Below are 9,521 nucleotides of genomic sequence, written 5' to 3'. Positions count from 1 at the left end.
CCCTTTGAAGTTATCTTATCAGATTGAGTCTTTAAGGATTTGAGAACACTTGATGTATGTCTTGCGTGGGATACCCGTGGTGACAATGGGGTATTCTATTGATCCACTTGATGTATGTTTTGGTGATCAACTTGCGGGTTCCTCCCATGAACCTATGCATAGGGGATGGCACACGTTTTCGTCTTGACTCTCCGGTAGAATCTTTGGGGCACTCTTTGAAGTACTTTGTGTTGGTTGAATAGATGAATCTGAGATTGTGTGATGCATATCGTATAATCATACCCATGGATACTTGAGGTGACATTGGAGTATCTAGGTGACATTAGGGTTTTGGTTGATTTGTGTCTTAAGGTGTTATTATAGTACGAACTCTATGATAGATGGAATGGAAATAATAGATTCGTGTTATTTTAGTACAGACTCTTAAATAGATCGATCAGAAAGGATAACTTTGAGGTGGTTTCGTACCCTACCATAATCTCTTCGTTTGTTCTCCGCTATTAGTGACTTTGGAGTGACTCTTTGTTGCATGTTGAGGGATAGTTATATGATCCAATTATGTTATTATTATTGAGAGAACTTGCACTAGTGAAAGTATGAACCCTAGGCCTTGTTTCAACGCATTGCAATATCGTTTGTGCTCACTTTTATCATTAGTTACCTTGCTTTTTTTATATTTTCAGATTACAAAAACCTATATCTATCATCTATATACCACTTGTATCACCATCTCTTCGCCGAACTAGTGCACCTATGCAATTTACCATTGTATTGGGTGTGTTGGGGACACAAGAGACTCTTTGTTATTTGGTTGCAGGGTTGCTTGAGAGAGACCATCTTCATCCTACGCCTCCTACGGATTGATAAACCTTAGGTCATCCACTTGACGGAAATTTGCTACTGTCCTACAAACCTCTGCACTTGGAGGCCCAACAACGTCTACAAGAAGAAGGTTGTGTAGTAGACATCAAGCTCTTTTCTGGCGCCGTTGCCGGGGAGGTGAGTGCTTGAAGGTATATCTTTAGATCTTGCAATCGAATCTTTTTGTTTCTTGTTTTAGCACTAGTTTAGTTTATAAAAGAAAACTACAAAAAAATATGGAATTGAGTTTGCCTCATATGCTTCATCTTTTTAATATCTTTCGTGAGTATGATGGAAAGGAAAATTGTGCCAAAGTGTTAGAAGAAGAATGCATTAAAATGCTTGGCATTAAATCTTTGAATGATGAGCATGATTGCAATGTTATTAGTATGAACTCTTTGAATATCCATAGTACTAATGATGATTGCACTAGTCATGATGAGAATGTCTCTTATAAGCATGTCGATTTTTTTGGAGTGCATAGAGTTTGCAAGTACACATCAATTAGGGAAGATAGATTTTGCAAGAGGCATAAGTACTTACAAACTAAATGGTTGCAAGAAAGGCTAGATGTTTGGGTTGAAAATTTAAATTTTCTTGGTCGTACTTGTGAACTTTGCAATGAACGTGGTCATTTACCCATCCGATGCAAATTGTTTCATGATCTAATTGTTTCCAAAAATTGTGATGACTTGATTTCTCTTGCACATCATAATGAACTTAGCTTGCTTATGGGTTATGAAGAAATGAAACGTATAACTAACTATCTTCCAGTATTTGCCCGTGATAAACTTCTCGATTTTGATCTAGAGGAAATTTATATGTATTGTGCGGTGAATTGTATTGAAAATCCTTATATTGCCAATTACATAAAGAAAAGAAAACAAATAGAAGATGAAGAGAATACTAATGAAAGGGAAGATACCTCCCAATATCCTCCTATTATTTCTTATGATGAATCAGGTAACGAGGAGGAGCCTTCTATTCAACCAATCTCATTAATAAGGAGCTCCAAAAAGAGGGTTGAACCCACACATGATGTGAATAAGAAAAAGAAAATACGGAGAAGCAAAGGTAAAAAGGTATCCCTTCCAAATGATGTTGCTCCTATTACTCATTGTGATGATGATAATTGCTATACTATCGATGCTATCCATACTATTAATGATGAGAGTGATTATGCTTATGATATGAAAAGGCCCAAGCTTGGGGATGCTATGTTTGATGAGAATGACATTTTTGAGAATATATTTGCTGCAATTAATGTTTGCCCCAAGCTTGGGGATGCTATGTTTAATGAAGATGATATTTCTAGCCTCCCAAGTTTTGATATGCAAATTTGTTATGATGATAGCATGCCTCCTACTTATGATGATTATATTGATGAAAGTGGGTTTGGAAGAGTGTCAACTTTAGGAAGTAATGATCCCACTATTTTGGAGGATGTTTAATCTTATTATGATAATTATGAAAGTGGATTTGGAGAGGTCATGACTTTATTTAGTGATGATTCCACTATCTTGGAAGAGGTTTCAATCGATTATGATGAGAACAAAGTTGCTACTTATGATAATTATTGTGATGATGCATATGCTAATAGTAGTGATGATTATATTTATAGAACTTATCATGATTATGATTACCCTTTTTCTGAACATTACTCTTTTAATGTGGAAACAATTTATAGTATTCGAGTCTCTTATGATACTCCCACTATTCCGATTGAGAATAATTTTGCTTATGTGGAGAGTAGTAAATTTTCTATGCTTGTAGATCATGAAAAGAATGCTCTATGTGATGGTTATATTGTTGAATTCATTCATGATGCTACTGAAAATTATTATTAGGGAGGAATATATGCTTGTAGGAATTGCAATAATATCAAGTTTCCTCTCTATGTGCTTAAAGTTTTGAAGTTGTGCTTGTTTTACCTTCCTATGCTAGTTGATTATTGTTCCCACAAGTTGTTTGCTCACAAAATCCCTATGCATAGGAATTGGGTTAGACTTAAATGTGCTAGTCATATTCTTCATGATTCTCTCTTTATGTTTCAATTCATATCTTTTATGTGAGCATCATTGAAATCATCATGCCTAGCTAGGGGCATTAAACGATAGCGCTTGTTGGGAGGCAACCCAATTTTATTTTTATTCCTTGATTTTTACTCATGTTTAGTAATAAATAATTTATCTAGCCTATGTTTTGGTTGTGTTTTTTTGTGTTTAATTAGTTTTTGTGCCAAGTAGAACCGTTGGAAAGACTTGGGGAAAGTCTTTTTGATCTTGCTGTAAAAAAACAGAAACTTTAGCGCTCACGAGAATTGCTGCCATTTTTTATTGGAGAGTGCTATTTAGTTAATTCTTTTTTAAGATGATTAATAGATAAATTCCTCACGTCCAAAAATTTATTTTAGAATTTTTGGGGTTCCATAAGTTTGCCTTAGTTACATATTACTACAGACTGTTCTGTTTTTGACAGATTCTGTTTTTCGTGTGTTGTTTGCTTATTTTAATGAATCTATGGCTAGTAAAAGAGTTTATAAACCATATAGACGTTGGAATACAGTAGGTTTAACACCAATATAAATAAATAATGAGTTTATTACAATACCTTGAAGTGGTGTTTTCTTTTCTTTCGCTAACGGAGCTTACGAGTTTTCTGTTAAGTTTTGTGTTGTGAAGTTTTCATGTTTTGGGTAAAGATTCGATGGACTATGGAATAAGGTGTGGAAATAGCCTAAGCTTATGGATGACCAAGGCACCCCAAGGTAATATTCAAGGACAACCAAGAGCCTAAGCTTGGGGATGCCCCGGAAGGCATCCCCTCTTTCGTCTTCGTTCATCGGTAACTTTACTTGGAGCTATATTTTTATTTACCACATGATATGTGTTTTGCTTGGGGCGTCATTTTATTTTATTTAGTTTTGCTTTCTGTTTGAATAAAATACCAAGATCTGAAATTATTAAATGTTAGAGAGTCTTCACATAGTTGCATAATTATTCAACTACTCATTGATCTTCACTTATATCTTTTGGAGTAGTTTGTCTTTTGCTCTAGTGCTTCACTTATATCCTTTTAGAGCATGGTGGTGGTTTTATTTTATAGAAATAATTGATCTCTCATGCTTCACTTATATTATTTTGAGAGTCCTTTAGAACAACATGGTAATTTGCTTTGGTTGTGAATTTAGTCCTAATATGATGGGCATCCAAGAGGGATATAATAAAAACTTTCATATAAAGTGCATTGAATACTATGAGAAGTTTGATACTTGATGATTGTTTTGAGATATGAAGATGGTGATATTAGAGTCATGCTAGTTGAGTAGTTGTGAATTTGAGGAATACTTGTGTTGAAGTTTGTGATTCCCGTAGCATGCACGTATGGTGAACCGTTATGTGACGAAGTCGGAGCATGATTTATTTATTGATTGTCTTCCTTATGAGTGGCGGTCGGGGACGAGCGATGGTCTTTTCCTACCAATCTATCCCCCTAGGAGCATGCGCGTAGTACTTTGTTTCGATAACTAATAGATTTATGCAATAAGTATGTGAGTTCTTTATGACTAATGTTGAGTCCATGGATTATACGCACTCTCGCCCTTCCACCATTGCTAGTCTCCCTAATACCGCGCACCTTTCGCCGGTATCATAAACCCACCATATACCTTCCTCAAAACAGCCACCATACCCACCTATTATGGCATTTTCATAGCCATTCCGAGATATATTGCCATGCAACTTTCCACCGTTCCATTATTATGACACATTTCATCATTGTCATATTGCTTTGCATGATCATGTAGTTGACATTGTATTTGTGGCAAAGACACCGTTCATAATTCTTTCATACATGTCACTCTTGATTCATTGCACATCCCGGTACACCACCGGAGGCATTCACATAGAGTCATATTTTGTTCTAGTATCGAGGTGTAATCATTGAGTTGTAAATAAATAGAAGTGTGATGATCATCATTCATAGAGTATTGTCCCAAAAAAAGGGGAGAAAGGCCAAATAAAAAAGGGAAGGCCCAAAAAAAGGAAAAAAATAAAATAAAAAGGGACAATACTACTATCCTTTTATCACACTTGTGCTTCAAAGTAGCACCATGATCTTCATGATAGAGAGTCTCCTATGATATCACTTTCATATACTGGTGGGAATTTTTCATTATAGAACTTGACTTGTATATTCCAATGATGGGCTTCCTCAAAATGCCCTAGGTCTTCGTGAGCAAGCGAGTTGGATGCACACTCACTTAGTTCCTTTTGTTGAGCTTTTGTATACTTATAGCTCTAGTGCATCCGTTGCATGGCAATCCCTACTCACTCACATTGATATCTATTAATGGGCATCTCCATAGCCCGTTGATACGCCTAGTTGATGTGAGACTATCTTCTCCCTTTCTGTCTTCTCCACAACCACCATTCTATTCCACATATAGTGCTATGTCCATGGCTCACGCTCATGTATTGCGTGAAGATTGAAAAAGTTTGAGAACATCAAAAGTATGAAACAATTGCTGGGCTTATCATCGGGGTTGTGCATGATTTAAATACTTTGTGTGGTGAAGGTGGAGCATAGCCAGACTATATGATTTTGTAGGGATAGCTTTCTTTGGCCATGTTATTTTGAGGAGACATGATTGCTTTGTTAGTATGCTTGAAGTATTATTATTTTTATGTCAATATTAAAATTTTGTCTTGAATCTTATGGATCTGAATATTCATGCCACAATAAAGAAGATCACATGGATAAATATGTTAGGTAGCATTCCACATCAAAAATTCTATTTTTATCATTTACCTACTCGAGGACGAGCAGGAATTAAGCTTGGGGATGCTGATACATCTCCAACGTATCTATAATTTTTGATTGTTCCATGCAATTATATTATCAACCTTGGATGTTTTATATGCTATTCTATATGATTTTTGAGACTAACCTATTAACCTAGAGCCCAATGCCAGTTTCTGTTTTTTCCTTGTTTTAGAGTATCGCAGAAAAGGAAAATCAAACGGAGTCCATTTGACCTGAAACTTCACGGAACTTATTTTTGGAACGGAAGCAATCCAGAAGACTTGGGATGTACGTAAGCGAAGCAACGAGGAAGGCACGAGGCAGGGGGCGCGCCCACCCTCCTGGGCGCGCCCTCCACCCTCGTGGCCCCCCTGACGTATTTCTTCCTCCTATATATACCAATATACGCTAAAACCATCAGGGAGCACAATAGATCAGGAGTTCCACCGCCAAAAGCCTCCGTAGCCACCGAAAGCCAATCTAGACCTGTTCCGGCACCCTGCCGGAGGGGGAATCCCTCTCCGGTGGCCATCTTCATCATCCATGTGCTCTCCATGACGAGGAGGGAGTAGTTCTCCCTCGGGGCTGAGGGTATGTACCAGTAGACATGTGTTTGATCTCTCTCTCTCTCTCTCTCTCTCTCTCTCGTGTTCTTGAGGTGGTACGATCTTGATGTATCGCGAGCTTTGCTATTATAGTTGGATCTTATGATGTTTCTCCCCCTCTACTCTCTTGTAATGGATTGAGTTGTCCCTTTGAAGTTATCTTATCGGATTGAGTCTTTAAGGATTTGAGAACACTTGATGTATGTCTTGCGTGAGATACCCGTGGTGACAATGGGGTATTCTATTGATCCACTTGATGTATGTTTTGGTGATCAACTTGCAGGTTCCGCCCATGAACCTATGCATAGGGGCTGGCACACGTTTTCGTCTTGACTCTCCGGTAGAATCTTTGGGGCACTATTTGAAGTTCTTTGTGTTGGTTGAATAGATGAATCTGAGATTGTGTGATGCATATCGTATAATCATACCCATGGATGCTTGAGGTGACATTGGAGTATCTAGGTGACATTAGGGTTTTCGTTGATTTGTGTCTTAAGGTGTTATTCTAGTACGAACTCTATGATAGATTGAACGGAAAGAATAGCTTCATGTTATTTTATTACGGACTCTTGAATAGATCGATCAGAAAGGATAACTTTGAGGTGGTTTCGTACCCTACCATAATCTCTTCGTTTGTTCTCCGCTATTAGTAACTTTGGAGTGACTCTTTGTTGCATGTTGAGGGATAGTTATATGATCCAATTATGTTATTATTATTGAGATAACTTGCACTAGTGAAAGTATGAACCCTAGGCCTTGTTTCAACGCATTGCAATACCGTTTGTGCTCACTTTTATCATTAGTTACCTTGCTGTTTTTATATTTTCAGATTACAAAAACCTATATCTATCATTCATATACCACTTGTATCACCATCTCTTCGCCGAACTAGTGCACCTATACAATTTACCATTGTATTGGGTGTGTTGGGGACACAAGAGACTCTTTGTTATTTGGTTGTAGGGTTGCTTGAGAGAGACCATCTTCATCCTACGCCTCCTACAGATTGATAAACCTTAGGTCATCCACTTGAGGGAAATTTGCTACTGTCCTACAAACCTCTGCACTTGGAGGCCCAACAACGTCTACAAGAAGAAGGTTGTGTAGTAGACATCAGACCACATGTCAATGAAACATAGTGTGTAATTTCTCGTGCAAAATGCGATCTGGCCGCGTGGCCCGAGGTGCCGCCTTAGTTATCAACCTTTATTTTTTTAACATACAATCTGAGTGGATAGCTCCCGTGGTCATCACACGTGAGCGGATATATAGGTGGGCTAGGTGGGCAGGCGGCAACAATCTAAGTGCTAAAAGAGTTGATCTAGAAAAAGAGTTGATCCAATGCTTGGTTTTGTTTGGATTTTCCAACTACGACCATTGGATAGAGTGAATCAATGGCTTACATTCAAAGTTATTCTCATTCTATAGAATGGTATAGGAACGTGTAGAGATTTGGTTGATTTTATATCGCTGAATAATATAAAATATTATGAGTGCAGACGCTCCACCCCGAGGTTTGTTGCTCCTTCTCGGTCATCGGGAATCTATGTTTGTCCACTCTTTCGTCTAAGACATGAGCTTTGTTCATCCTTTTGCCGACACGCGGGACATCTATATGCCTCCATTTTACAAAATCATGCTATATGCCTCCATGACACGTGGGACATCTAGCATCAAGGTGGCGTGTCATGCAAGAAAATGGAGATATGCAGTGCGTAAGTGAGTCGTGCACTTCGCTGGCACCTAGTACTACTACGCAATATTTTTTTCTCCTCGATGGCACGTGAATAGTGAATGTACTCAATGACAGAGCACGGGATGGTAGCCATGGACATGGTCGGCCCTTTTTGAAGAGAGTACTAATAAATAACTTTGATGTGTCCCGTCAACTCACAGAACGATGAGAAGCTTGCTTACTATGCCTTCTCCCTCGCCAACGCGTGCGCGGTGGCTCGCAGCACGAGGAGAAACTTTTGCTTACAAGCCGTGGAGGTGCAGCAGTTCATTTGGTGTCAGATTGCCAGAAGTACTATTGTAGTACCATCATTATTGTTCAACTTCCGGAAGAGGAGAAGAGCCAAGCGCAAGGTCACCTACTAACCTAGTACAGTACTACTATAGCCAAAGCTGGTCCACCTTTTTAGAGCATGGTTAATTAATATAGGCGGCTCTTGCAGTGGCACATCATTTAGAGCAAGTACTCTCTTCATGGGAACAAAGGAAGTGAAACAAAAGTTGGAGTGGATGCTAGATTGCCAATTAAAACATGATTACATAGGAAAAAAATCCTATAGCATTCTATACTATGAATCAAACGACCAATGTAGGAAAATTATGAGGGGGGTCTCTCCAACAGTGTTCCTCGGCTCGCACCTAGCATCACAGTGGTCGAACTTGGTGTCATTCATCTGGTACATGTGGCATCTCAGATCTAGACACAAGGTGACGCGACCTCTCACTTCCTCCGCCATTTGGAGCGGCACGCCGGTGGAGGGCTAGCATACTCCAATATTAGGTTGGCTCTATGTGATGTGGCAACTTCATATACTAACCGAATGCTGGATATACTACTACAGTACTCACACTCCAAGAAGTGACTCGAAAACCATTCATAAATTGAGTCTATGACATGCATTTGCAGGTGTACCATTCATTACATACAACAAGTCATCAACACACAACAACAACGAGGATACATGTTGGATTATAGATTATTTCCAACAAAACATTCTAGTAAATACTGAAGTCTTCATCACACAACAAATAACAAGCAATGAAATGAACTTCAACTCAACCAATCCTCGGCATTGGAAACGCTTGCTTTGAACCATAGGTGCTCTGGGAAGGGCCAGCTATTGTCAATATCGAGAGCAACACATGACTGATCATCCAGGCTGAAGCGGCATATATCAGGACCAGGGTAGGGAACCACCGCAATGTCCAAGGTATAGATACAGTTGCTTCTCATAAATGGTAGTAACGTTGTGTCAACAGCAGCTGGATCGCCTTTCACCATCATTGGATAGTTTTGCCCAAGGAAGAGCGAGTTTTCTCCAAGATTATCACTACTGTACCAGGGAGAAGGTGTTGGTGCTAGCACACTAGTGTCCATCCTGAATACCCTGCAACGGGTGTTGGAATAGGTCCAGAGAGGGCGACCATGGGAGAGAACACCTTCTACCTTGGTAGTAATAATCACAGTGCACTGTATACAGACAAGAAGAGGTGATCCATCGAAATTAGTTGCCAGGC

Source organism: Triticum dicoccoides, chromosome 6A (assembly GCF_002162155.2).
Source record: "Triticum dicoccoides isolate Atlit2015 ecotype Zavitan chromosome 6A, WEW_v2.0, whole genome shotgun sequence".
Classification (NCBI taxonomy): domain Eukaryota; kingdom Viridiplantae; phylum Streptophyta; class Magnoliopsida; order Poales; family Poaceae; genus Triticum; species Triticum dicoccoides.
This window is presented reverse-complemented; position numbering follows the sequence as displayed.